Here is a 14210-nt window from a genome sequence, read left to right as displayed (position 1 = left end):
GCTGACGCCTTCCTTGATGACTTGGAATAGGTGTGTAATAGGTGTGGAAATCGAAAAAACCCTGATAGTGTGGCCTGGGAAAAGGAGTGAAAAAGAAGGCCAGGCACTGCCAGCCTTTGTCTCCCAGGACGGTTGTCCAGGCGCGGGGAGGCGCGTGCGTGCGTGCGTGCATGCGTGTGTTTTAATTTTATTTATTTTTATTTGTACAGATTGCATTTTGACTCTTTGTACACACATGGGGTACAACTTTTCACTTCTATGGTTGTTCGCGATGTAGATTCACACCATTCGTGTAATCATACATGTACACAGGGTCATGATGTTTGAAGATATACAGGCGATCAACAAATACATGAAAAAGTGTTCAATATCTCTAGTAATTAGAGACATGCAAATCTAAAGCACCCTAAGATTTTATCTCAACCCAATTAGAATGGCAATTATCAAGAACACAAGCAACAATAGGTGTTGGAGAGGATGTGGGAAGAAAGGCACACTCATACATTGCTGGTGGGGCTGCAAATTAGTGCAGCCACTCTGGAAAGCAGTGTGGAGATTCCTTAGAAAGCTTGGAATGGAACCACTATTTGACCCAGCTATCCCATTCCTAGGTTTATACCCAAAGGACTTAAAATCAGCACACTACAGTGACACAGCCACACTAATCTTTATAGCAGCTCAACTCACAATAGCTAGATTGTGGAACAAACCTATATTCCTTTCAATAGATGGATGAATAAAGAAACTATGGAGGTGGTGTCTTATCACCCCTAAACTAACCCTCTCTAGGAGGTGTTAATCTGCAAAGTAAATCCTCTCCAGACACTGCCCACAGACCCCCGACCCAAAAAGCTCAATCTCCTGAGTGCCCAAGGAAACGGACATGCTCACTAGACCACCCCGCAAAATAACCTATATAACCCAGTCCCTTTCTCTGTTCAGTGGCTCATTTTCCACCAGGAAAGTGGGTCCAGGGTGCCATTTCATCCCTGCCTCCTCTGTTCCAGTGCAAAACTTTGTTCCTGGATAAACAGCTGAGCTGATTCATGAGGTTTGGGTCCTGCCCAGTCTTTTTGTGCTAACAACTTGCACCAAAATCAAAGTGGTGACCTTAACAAGGTGGCAGCTCACACAGCAGCCGTATCCTAAGTGCTTTCCTCTCAGGCTCACGGGGCAGTTACTGGATTTCCTACATCTTCTCGGAGAAGATGTTCCAGGTAATATGATAGTTTGAGCTCAGTGAGATCACAAGTTGCCTAAAATATTCTTGTGGTGAAGAACGGATAACAGTACAATGAGGTGGATTGACGTCTCGTCAAATCCCCGGAGGGAAGGAGGACTGACCTACGGGACAAGGCCAGCTAGAGGTCTCCAGACTGGTTCACCCTGGCGTTTTTGTCAGTCGTGTGGATAAAAACAGACTCTATCTCCCAAACTTTTGGCTGTGTCTTAAACTTGTGTTAGAGCACTATGAGCTGAGAACATAGCTGAGCAAACAGACATTCAAGATTGCCTTATCAGTTTAAAAGGATGCGACCAGGCAACGAGCTGCATTCAGGTTTTTAAAATGTAGTTGCCTAAAGGTCCTGCTGCAGTCCCGCTGCAAAACGCCAACAGGCAGCAGGTGCGAAGTTCTCTAAGGAAGAGACAGAACATCATTAACAAAGAGTTTATTTTAGAAATAAATGCAATACTTTAAAACAAAAAAAGAAAACCAAAAAACGTGATTTCCTGGGGAAATCCTGGTGGGCAGGCTTTTATGTGAAAGACAGTTAACTAGACCACAAGCAGGACAGGAGCCAACAGCGCAGAAATGACTATCACAGGTGCCACCGCAGTGTGACCCCCACCCCTGGAGTGTCTGCCTGCCCCTGCCCCTTCTTTGAGGAATTCCTTGGATGCCCACAGGTATGAACTCCGGCAGCCACTGTTGGATCACGTGGCCCCCAGCCTACCCGGATCAGGAGTGGCCACCTGGACCAGCCAGCTCCATCTCCTGAAGACTCAGCCGTGGTGTCGAGACACCAGTCAGCACTGGAAACCCACCTGCAGGACGGGAGAAGCATGTGGCCTGGTCCCACCGTGGGGCCCGGGATGGCCCTGCTGCCCATGTGGTTCCCATTTCCCAACACCTGTCACCACGCTCCTCCTGGAAGTCAGTGAAGTTCTCTGGTCTCAGGGTCTTCTTAGTCTTTACCTGGTCGCACTCCCGGGCAAGCTTGCGGGAAGCGCGGCTCTGCAGCCCTCCCCACCACCTGGTTCTCCATCCAGTGCACAGTGGACGGAGGCCACCGGGGCCACCTGGGGCTGCGTGGTGTGTGGGTGAAGGCTGCACGGTGGCTGTTCACCTTTGCAGTGGCTCATGACATGTGCATGTGTCAAGCCCCGTCCAGGCCTCCGTGCCCTGCACTGCCCCACTTAGCAGGGCTTTCAGCCAAGCTGGCCGAGTCTGGTCTCCCCTTCCTCAGGAAAAAGCACCGCTCTTCCTTCTGTCGCCACCCCCAGGGCACCCGAGCCCTCCCTCCAGTCCTGGAGGGGCCGCAGGAGTCCTGGGCCACGGGGAGTCCTGGGGTTCCTGCCCGGAGAACAGGAGGGCTGGGGGCCCAGATCTGATCCTGGAGTGAGCCCCCCAGCAGTGCTGGCAGCAGGCTGGCCACCGTCTGCAGTGGACTTCGCTCGCTGTACAGGACAGGCGGACAGTCCACTGGTCCTGGGCGCCACTCCAGGGTCCAGATCCATTCGGCCCCTCAGTGCACGTGCTTAGGAAGGGAGGGCTCCCTGCCTCCTCTTCCTCACTCCCCCAGACTCCGGTGTCCGTCAGCAAACCTGCAGGCAGCAGGGTGGGCTTGCTGGGATCTGCTCTTTCAGCCCCCAGCTGACAGGGGAGACGCAGGGGAGACACAGAGGAGCCGAGCATGCAGAGAATGCACCTTGCAGATGTCTTCCCTTCCGCCATATTTACTGTCTCCCATAGCCATCCTAGAGTGCCCCCAGCCACCAGTCTAACCAGCAGGAGTAAATATCTTGTCCACCTTTGAGAAGATGAAATATTCTACAAAGTGTATATTTATGTACCTTAGGAAAACAGTACTGTGTTTTTGGTTGATAAGATAGAGGCTAGTCACTAGGCAAGTGAAGGGTTAAAATGAAATATTTTAAACCTGGTGGCCAAGACAGTTTCACTGAAACCTAGTAAGGCAAGGTAAAATTTCTAGGTGAAGAGTCCTTTTTCAGGGAATTTAAATTGAAACAAACACAAGACCTTTATTAAGGGCTGGGGATGTAGCTCCGTGGTAGAACAAGGGCCAGCATGTGCAAGGCCCTTGGTTTGGTCCCCAGCATCTCAAAGAAAAATAAAATAAAAAATTTAAAGTGCTTTATTAACTTTCTAACTTCTCTGTGTATGTTCTATGTGCATAATTCTGACTTGAAAAAACGGTAAGGGTAAATTGTGACTAAAGCAACCTAGAGGGTAATCAATGGTTCTCTGCAAAGTCTCCTTCAAAGATAAGAGGCCGTGGAAGACAGGAGGGTGGCGAGCCCTGGGCAGCCTGCGCCAGACTGGGAACTGCCTTGGCATTGCCCCAGTTGAAGCCAAATGCCTTCACTGTCCTGTGCTGCACATGAGCAGCAAGCAGATCCGACGTGACCCTGTTCTTTAAGTGAAGTAGCATGGCTGGCGCCAAGCCACAGGCACCACGAGACAGAAGTAACTCCCACCCTGGGGTCTCTGGGAGGAGAGGTCCGGGTCCCTGTGCCTTCACTTCTGTGGGAATGAAAGCGAGGCTGGCCACTGGCCTTGCCACGTTGACTCTACGAAGAAATATTTTATCATCATGGGAAAAGATCATTTTAAAAGGGTATTTAAAAAGGTGCGCCATACCGTGTTCAAAAGTTAAATAGAAAGGGGGATCTCGCGAGCCAGAGGGGAACGAATGGAATAGGGGAGGGACTGAGAAGGAGGGAGGTGGAGAGGGCAGGCAGGGAGCACCGGACGGACCTGCCACTCCCCTGTGCCCAGGTACAGACGCTCCACATGAGTCCCACTGTGAGTGACAATGCACTCGTCAAAGCCACGGGAGTGACAGGAGAGGGGCGGAGCACGTGGGTGGGGTGGAGGGCGGGAAGGGAGGTGCCGGGGAGGGTGTGAATCCTGGCTGTGCGGTTCGCCTGCGCATCACCATCATGCACCCATAAAAACTCAATAGAAAGGTATGACAGCTCCAAGTGCAAAGCCTGCACTGAAACCTTCTAGAAGAAGACAAACACGGCCTAAGACCTTTGAGAACTCGGATTCATTAAAGACCGTGTAGACAAAAGAAAAAAAAGTAAAATTAAAAACTGACAAATTTAAATTTTCTGCTCTTCCATAGACACTGAAGAAAAATGAAAGGCATGACAAACTGTAAAAATATGTGAAAAATACATGTCTGCTAAAGACATATACAGAATATGTAAAGAATTCTCAAAAGTCAATAGTAAGAGAATAGGCACACCAATTTTTTTAAATGGGCAAAATATTTAAATAGACACTTCACCAAAGAAGAGACAAGGGTGGCAGACAAGCCCATGAAAACATGCTCAATATCCCTGTCAAAATAAAACTGCCAAGTAAAATCACCACCTGCTTGTTAAAAGGATGAAAGTGTCAACAAGCCCTGGAGCCGACCAGAAGCAGCTGGAACTCGCACACGTTTGTGGGAATGCAAAAGGGCCTGGTCACCTTGGCGGAAAGTCACAGTTTCTTATAAGTTAGACTCACACCATCCAGCAATCCTACTCCAGATATTTACCAAGGAGAAATGAAAGCGTATGTCTAGGCAAGAACCTGAACACAAACACGTGTAGATTTACTCATACTTGCCCCAGATGGAGATGATCCAAATGTCCATGCACAAGTGAGTGAAGAAGTCATGGTGCAGGATTCAGCTGTGCACCAGCCAGCTAGTGGAAAAAGTCAGATTCAAAGGCTATCTACCATGTGATTCATTTGTATGACATCTGAAAAATGCAAAACCTTAGGACACGCCATCCATGGTGGCACATACTTATAATCCCAGGGACTCAGGAGGCTGAGGCAAGAGGATTCCAAGTTTGAGGCCAGCCTCAGCAATTTAGTGAGACCCTGCATCAAAATAAAAAATAAAAAGGGCTGGGGATCTGGCTCAGTTGTGAAGTGTCCCTGAGTTGAATCCCCACTGTAAAGCAAAACAAAACGGAAACCTCTGGGACAAACATTAGACCAACAGTGTCTCCAGTGGGAGGCTGGGAGAGGTCCTGGCCACAAGGGGCATGGGGGACTTTGGGGGTGACTGTGGCAGCGTTGCGTGCTGGAAAGGTGTGTTGAACTGCTAGAACTGCATACCCAGAGTGGGAGAATTTCTCTATAGCAAGTCATACGTTAAACAAAGAAAACAAACACGTTGAGTTGCCTCCGCTCAGCATATAGCTCTCCAGATACCTTCTCATGCAAATGAATTGGCACGGATACCTGTTTAAACCGCCCTCGGCCTCTTAGAGCAGAGAGACAGAGTGCCCCAGTCAATTCGGTATTTCATTAAACACAGTTGCCGTACATGCCATTGCATCATTGCTTCCAAAGGAATTATAATTCAAGAAATGCTTCTTCCAGACAATGTTCAACACGTCAGGAGACTGGACTCGGTTTTGGCAGTTCCTGACACCGACTCACCCAAAGACCTCGTTCAAGCGGCTTTCCTCTGTGGCTTTCTTTTTCTCTCTACTTCAGATGAAGAGATCTGACCTGATTCACCGTCTGCACCTCTTCTCCGCCTATACCAGTGCAGATAAGGATCACTGGGGACGTTCTTGCCACAGGTGGGGTCCAGGGGGTTCGCAGGAAGCAGCGAGGGAGAAATTAAGCCCCCAGGGATTGTTTAGTCTCCCTGGGGGCATAGGAGCTCCCACACATGAGAAATTCTTAGGGAGTTACCCTCTACTTGTTAAAAAAAAAATCATGAAACTGCACCAGGTGTTTGGGTTCCGTTTGGGATTCTGCCCAGGGCTAGCACAGATGTGAGGCCGTGTGTCCCCAGTGCTGACTTTGCGCTGTACACAACTTGATCTTCCTGGGGTGACTTGGAGCCACCGGAGGACGGGGCCACCAGAGCTCCAGGGCATCAGCCTGGCCACAGACCTGCGGCACCTGTCGTAAGAGCAGCAAGGACAGTCTGGAGGACAGTCTGGAGGACGAGGCTGAACCAGCACTGACCCCATGACACCCCGGGAGGTCATTTTTTAAACAAATCCATTGTGGTTTATTTGCCACGTGTTTCTTTTTCATGGAAATAAAAGGAAAAAAGATCCACTTATTTGAGCTGGCTGGTTTCTTGTACTTGGTGGGTGGGAGGTGAAGGGTCCCCAGAAAGAGGCCTTGAGCGGAGTCTCCCAGAACCTGAGGGTGAACCGCGAAGGATTGGGGAGTCACCTCAGGGGACCAGAGCGGTGCTCCTGCGCCCTCCCTGTGTGCTTCCGTCCTCCTCCAGCTCAGCCCACCTGAAGGGCCACCCTGGATCTCACTGCCAGGGCCGACCCCTGCATTCCGTCCTGCGTCCCTCCCGCTCCTGCGGAAAGCCACCGCATCCTGACCTCTTGTCAGCGTCTCCCCACTCGCACAAGCCCTGTGGCGTCCAGTGGCGTCCGGCTCTCTGACTGCGGCTGACTCCAGGCCAGCGTGCTGTGGGCCCGTGAAGCTGCCGTCCCTCTAACTTTCTAGGTGGCCCAGAAAGGGTGCCGTGTGCCCTCGGGAGCCCCTGTGCCATGGCGGGGGCTGGCGCTCGGGCCGACTGTCAGGTCCAGCTGGCGCTGCTGGTCTACCTCTGACTTCCTAACCTACTCCCTGCATGCCACTCGACCCATCATTGAGAAGGGGATAGATAGCCAGGTCTCCGACCTTCACAGAAGTCTCCCTCCCTCCAGTTTTGTCAGGTTTTAAAGAAGCAAGTGGTGAGGCTGTGTCATCAGGGGTGACGCGTCCGTCATCGGCAGAGCGTCTTGCTGCGCTGAAAGCTTGCTGACTGAAATGTCCGCCTTTGTCTCTCGTGGGCTTTGCTGACTGGCAGTCTACTTGGTCTGACGCTGGCCTAGCTACCCTGCGCCCTTGGTGACTGAGACGTTTCCTTTTGCTTTCAAACTGTTCGGGTGTTTGGATCTGAAGTGAGAGTCTCAGAGAGCTTCGCAGTTGGATCACGGCTTTTGTCCACCTGCGGGATCTGTCTTTTGACTGGAGAGTTTGATCCATTTGCGTGGAGAGTGAGTGCTGATAAGGAAGAACTTCGTCATTTGGCTGTTTGTTTTCGAGAGTCCCCATCGCTTCTTTTGCCCTCACTTCCTGCGTGTGGGGTAACACTCTAGTTAGAACTTGCACCAGCTTGACTTCAGCAGCCTGCGAAGGTCCTGTCTTTCCCACCTCCTCTTGTTATTGTCACAAGATTTCGCCTTTAAACATTATGTGCCCCAAATATAAACTAATCATCCTTTGAAATACATTGGTTTCTTAAGTTACATTTAAATACATGTGGAGTTACAAACCAAAGTTACTCTAATACTAGCTTTTAAATTAATAATTCAAAAAATCATTAGTGTATTAAATCATGTAGCCAACAGAGAGGAGTCACAGACCGTGGTGACAGTAACGCGTCCTTTACTACTGTTCGTGTGTTTCCTTATCGAGACACGTCCTTCTTCACCGGGCTCTGAGGTACTCTCTGGTGTCCCTTCACCTTACCCTACGTGACTCCCCCATCACTTCCTCACGGCAGGTTTAGGGATGATCGACTCCCTCGGCTTTTATTTGGAAATATCTTACTTTCTCCTTCACTTTTGAAGAACAGTTTTGATGAATGTAGGATTCTTGGTTAACAATTTTTCTTTAGCATTTAAATACATGAATCCAATACTTTCTGGCCTCCAAGTTTCTAATGAAAACCTGAAGATAAATTCATCGCGAAGCCCTCGTATGTGATGAGTTGCTTCTCTCTTGCTCCTCTCAGGACTCTCTCTTTGCTCTTGGAAGTTTAACCCTGAAGTCTCTCTTTAAGTTTATCTTACTTGAGGTTGGTGGAGTTTCTCAGATGTTTATGTTAATACTTTGCATCAAATCTGGAAGGTTTTCGCCATTATTTCTCCTATGTCCTTGCTGCTCTTTCCGCGCGTCTCTTCTGGACTTCCCAGGATGAGTGTGGTGAGAAATCTGACAGGTTCCTTACGCTCGGGTTCACTTTCTTCAGCTTTCCTTCGTGCTGTTTTCAGACTTGACAGTTTACTCTGTCTGGTGCTTAGGTTCACTGATTCTTTCTTTAGCCTGCTCAAATGGGCCTTTAATCCCTCTAGTGAGTTTTTAATTTCAGTTACTCTGCTTTTCAGGGCCAGGATTTCTTTTTGGTGTCTTTTCAGATTTTTATCACTCTCCATAGTTCCACGAGGTTCATGTCACTTTCTTGAAGTTCTTGGCTTCTTCCTTTAGTTCTCTGAACATCTTTATGACAATTGTTCTAACATCTCTGTCTGGTGGATCTGCATCAGATCTTTTTCAGGGACGGGTTTTGTGATGTATGTTTTTCCTTCGATGAGGCCACACTTTCTGTTGCCTTGTGTAGCTTGTGATTACTGTTGTTGTTGAAAACCAGGCATTTGCATCTAACAGTGCGGTCACTCTGGAGATCAGGCTCTCTCCCTCCCCGGGGTCTGCTGGGTTTTGCTGTTGTGTTGTTTCCTTGCTCAGCCGTCTCTCAGCCAGCGTCACCTCGGGATGGAATCCAGGCTTCTCAGTCCCTTCTGAGCCATGCCTTTCTCTGGGCATGTGCAGTTACTTTTCAGTTCTCCTCACAAATGCAATTGCTTTTAAATTGCTAGTCTTTAAAGTCTGGCCCTCCAAAGGGGAAACGGGAAGATGAGGGAGGGTAGGTTGGCTGGCCCTCCGGAATCCCTGGAGGAGGAGAGATGGTGACAAGGGGCTGGTGCGGTAACAATGCCACTGTGCCTGTGATCAGGCACAATCAGCAGAGCGCAGAGCTCTGCTCTCTGGAGATCAGGCTCCTTTAGCCCAGGCCGACTCCCGTGAGCTGAGAGCAGGCTGCTCTGGGACCTGTGCACCTTTGCCTGCGACAGGCCAGGGGTGGGTATGCAGACTGCTGCCAAGCCCATACCTGGAACTCAACATCTGAACCACGACTTACAGTCCAGGCCTTCCCCTGGAAGAGGTGAGCCTTCACAGCCCAGAGCTCCAGAGGGTTACAGCAGACGGATTCTGCCCGTGAAATTGCTGCTGGGTGGGAAGATGGATTTCCGAGGCTTCCTACCCTACCGCCTTCCCAGAACCCCCTTCTTGCACAAGTACCTTGAAACCATTGAATCGACTCTCACCCCAAATTAACAACCTGGATAGGAAGCTCTTGAATCTGTGACACTCTCCCACGGAAGTGGAACGGCCATGTTAAAAATGTCGGGGAGGGGAGGGTGATAATGGGTTGTGAGAACAAAATGGAATGCGTCAGAGCACTTTGAAATAGTGGCTGGCATATAATAAATGTTAGGCATTCCTTATGAAATACTTTTTATTCATACTATAATTACTTTCTGAACTGGGGAGATGCCTCACTGGAAACAGTTAAAATATTATGGATTTTTAAAGAAAACCACTGGACCAAGGATGAACACTTGCTACATATTAAATAGTTTCTATTTTTACATCAAGTTAAAAAAGTATTAAACATAAGACAAATTTTAACGCTTTCTTGTCCAAAGTTCTAGTATGCTTAATCGCCATTCTAAGTTATTTTTGGTATAGGTTCTGTCTCCAACGTAACTTTAGAAAGATTTAGGTTTTTTTTTTTTTTTTTTTTTTTTTAAATAAATCCACAAGCTTTATTACCTTATTAGCAAAACAGTAGAGATTTAGGGTCCTTAAGTGGGGCTATTTCTTTTCCTTTTAGTCCCTGGTAGTAGCTCTCAACCAGGGAAGTCTCTATAGGAATATGCACGGTTTCGTGTCTACAGTAGGATTTATTTTGGTTCCATAGAAAAGGCAGACATTTTTCCTCTGCAAATTTGAGTGGCTTTCCTCTGTGTGGGTGTGTGTGTGTGGTGTGTGTGCAGGATCCCATTCAGCTGCAGCTTCAGATGCCGTCAACGACACCTCTTCACATCCCTATGACATTTGCCTTATTTTTAATTTGTACAAGTCATATTATCCAGGTCACAAGAGACAGTAAATTTTCTGCAGCTAATTCTCCCACTAGAAGCTGACGTACATATGAACACAGGCCCGTTGGCATTTCCAGGGCACTGAATACCAAAGAGAATATATTTCATATTTAACTTTGGGGTATGACTGTACCTACATTCTAGGAGGATTGGTAATAAAGAAGATTTATCAATTTAATTACTGGTGCTTTACACTCGGGCCTTGCGTAGCAACTTTTTTTTTCCGTCTTAGGAATGACTGTGCTATCCAAGGTCTGAATCTGTGTGTAGCTCAAAAAGGACCCCCAGGGCGCGGTTCCTGGAAGAAGTGACATCGCTGGAACTGCCCCCACCCCCAGAACAATCCCAAGTGCCTAACAACAAGATGCACGTGGTCGACTCCCTCATCCCCTCTGAAGATTTAGCAAGATGTCTTCACAGCAGGGTGCTCTCTGGGTTTAAAAATGAGCTGAGTTCAGCCAGGCACAGAAGGATGTCTGGAGAAACAGAAGAACTGAGGGCACCGTGTTACAGAACAGAGCCGGGGCTCTGGAGTGGGTGGCCCTGAGGTGAGGCAGGAGGTCAGCGGAGCTGCCTGTGAGGATCTACGGCTCGTCTGTCCTTGAGTGTGGGGACCAGGTGTTCCTGAGGAAGAGGCGGGGGGCTTACCACCACCTGGCCTGACTGCCCTTTCCTTCTCACTCACGCACATCTGACCAGTAGCCCAGCCCCGCACGGCCTTCTGAAGACTCTCTTGAATGCACCACACCCCATGTCCACAGCCACGCCCCAGGCCAGCTACTCGCGAGCCCTCCACTGACCAATGCAACAGGCCTCTGGACCCCAGTCCCGACAACTGCATTCATTTCCCTCCCACCTCCACCCCACACTGACCCAGAGCACACTGGGGGGACCTGCAAGGGGCAAGCGGGGGGACACTGGAAACCTCTACCTGTCCCTCAATTTTGCTGGGAGCCTAGAACTGCTCTAAAATAATAGTCTACTTTTTAAAAGTCCCCCACCCACCGCTCCTACCCAGCTCTAAGATCACAGACTTTAAATTTGATTGTAATTGAAAATCTGATGGAGAACATCCATGACCAAAGAAAGAATTACTCCTCAGCCTGGCATAACAAATCCTCATGATCCTGTCTACCTATCTGTTCGTCAGCTTTCCATCACTGTGACAAAATACCCAAGAAACACAACTTGTAAGGAGGAAAGGATTAACTACATGATTTAGTTTTGTAGGTTGCAGTCTACGGTCCCATTGTTTGGGGGCCTATGATGAGCCAGCACATCATGGCAGAGCGTGTGGCAGAGAAGGCTGCTCACCGAGGGCAGCCAGGAAGTGAGAGAGAGACAGGAAGGGGCCGAGGTCCCAGTATCCTCTTCAAAGGCCTACCCCCAATGACTGGACTTCCTCCTAGTAGGCCCGTGTGGTTTAGATGTGAGGTGTGCCCCAAAGCTCGTGTGTGGGACAGATCAAGAAGGTTCAGAGTGAAATGACTGGGCTATGGGGCCTTGACCAAATCAGCTATTAATCCCCTGATAGGGATCGGCTGGGAGGGGATAGGCAGGTGGGTGTGGCTGGAGGAGGTGGGTCTCTGGGGCCTGCCTTTGGGGTCTGTATTTTGTGAATTGAACTTAGTCAGTCTCTGCTTCATGGTGGCCATGTCCCAAGCCACTTTCCTGCACCACATTCTTCTGCCATGATGTCCTGCCTCATCTTGAGCCCTGAGATATGGGGCCTGCTGTCTATGGACGGAGACCTCTGAACCTGAGTCCCAGATAACCTTTTCCTTCTCAGTTTTTTTTGTCAGGTTTTTGGTCTCAGTGGTGAGAAGCTGACTGGACCAGGCCTCTCCTCTCGGGTGGTTCCTGCTTCCTCCCAGGAGCGCGGGGCACCACTGGGCATCGAGCCTTGGAAGGCATCTTCCCGGCCTCACCTGCAGGCTCCTGCAGCTCCCCCTGCACTTCACTTGCTCCCACACCCATGTCCTCATGCCCAGTGTCCCCTCCCTGGAGGCCCATCCCTGCCTGGGCTTTCTTGAAAGCTCCTGCCCTTTCTTCCCTCTGAAGTCTTCTGGTTCCCCCAGAACAGCTGGTTCCTCCCAAGTGATGGATTGGCACCTTACCTGTGGTAAGGATTTGACTCTTTTCCCCAAGCAAAGAGCTTATACTTCCTTATATGTCTATATTTCTTATTTAGGCATCCCCAACATTGTCCATGTCCAGTAGGAGAACACACTCCATGTTCATGGAATGCTTGTACTGAGTGAGTAGAAGAAAGAATGAAAGAATGGCTGAACGCCAAGAGGGCAGATGGAAGAACCAAGGACGTGGTCTGGTTTTATTTCTGACACGGGCCGGATCTCAGTTTTCTCTCATTTTGGTGGTGATTGGACATTCCGGTTGGGCCCCTAATTCTGTGATTCTAAATTAAGAAAATTTCAACTCGCGATTTCCTCGGTTTCTTGGCTGTGACTCCTGAGGACCTGGGAGGGGCCCTGAGGGCTGGCTTCACCCAAGAGCATGGAACAGATTTCACCTTTCTTGTTTTCTTGAGTTTAGTCACTGTGCCACCTTAAACAAGGTTTTTAACTTCTCTGCACCTTAATCCCCTCAGCTGCAATATAAATTTCATGATGTGGCTCCGTCGTAGAGTGTCACCGAGGATTAGATCAGGTAATGTCGACAGAGGGCTTAGAACAATGCCTGCCATACCAAAGCCAGTAAGTGCTCAGTAAATATCGATGATGGCGGTGATTTTCCCTTAATGCTTTTGATGGTACTTTTCTGCACCAGGAAGAGGGTAAACCACAGGACCTCTGGTGAATAGCTGCATGCTATGACGATTAAAACATCGTATCATCCCATTACATAGGCACAGACAAATTCACTTGTCTGTAGTGAATTAGACCTCAAAGACGACAGTGAGCCCAGTACAGTGGCACACACTGGTGATCTCAGCGACCCCAGAGTCTGAGGAGGGGGTTGGCAAGTTCAAGGCCAGCCTCAGCAATTTAGTGAGACCCTAAGAAACTTAGTAAGCCCTTTTCTCAAAACAGAAATAAAAAACTCTGGGGATGGAGCTGGTAAAGCATTTCTGTGCTCCAAGCCCAGTCCCAAAAAGGAAAAGGGAAACATGCAGTGAATCGAGGCAATTGGAAACTTTATGTAACTGGCTTCGTGTGTCTAAAATTTTTCATCTCTAGAAATTTATTTATTATTGGGATTCTTGGTACCCTTTTATGTAGATATTTTAACGAGTAGGAACATATGAGTCATGCGATTCTTTGAGTGAGCGAATTAACTCAATCTTTCCCTGAGAGCAGTTTAGATGGAAGGAAGAGAATTGGTGCTGGAAACCCTGAGGGGTGGTAGAGGAGGGAAGGAATGCTGTCCTGAGGGGACCCATCGGCCCGCTGGGTTTGGGGACCACGGCAGTTCCTGCAAGGTCAGCCAGGGAGCGGCTTCTTGAACTGCATCCTGGCTTCCACCAGGCATTTGGTTCCGCTCACGGGCAGCACAGCGCAGTGCAGAGGGCCTCCTCTGGGTGCTCGGAATTGCCTCAGGACTGCTGGCCTGGGTCTTGGCTGCCTGACCATCCACTCCTTTGCCCACCATGTTTTCTGAAGCAGCCAGGACTCTTGGTTGCAAGAGACAGATGTGCCAACCCAAACGGGCATAGGCATAAAGGGAATCTTTTTGGTTTATATGACTGAAAAGATCAGGGGTGGTGCTGGCTTCAGGACTCAAAGGAAGGCATGTGGTTGCCATCTCACACCCTCTCTTGCTCAGCCCCTTACTGTGCCGATAGCCATCTTACATTTCATGGCTCAAGGGACGACAGTTTCAGTCTCGAGGTTCAAGACACACAGAAAGAGCCTGTCTTTGCTCCAGAAATCTTAAGACATTTCCTCGTGTTTCACTGATTCTTGAAAGGTCATGCACCCCTCACTGAGGTAATTATGGTGTCCGAGAGGAGTGGAAGATCTGATGAA

The sequence above is a fragment of the Sciurus vulgaris genome (genome assembly GCF_902686455.1).
Source record: "Sciurus vulgaris genome assembly, chromosome: 10".
NCBI classification, from domain to species: Eukaryota; Metazoa; Chordata; class Mammalia; order Rodentia; family Sciuridae; genus Sciurus; species Sciurus vulgaris.
This window is presented reverse-complemented; position numbering follows the sequence as displayed.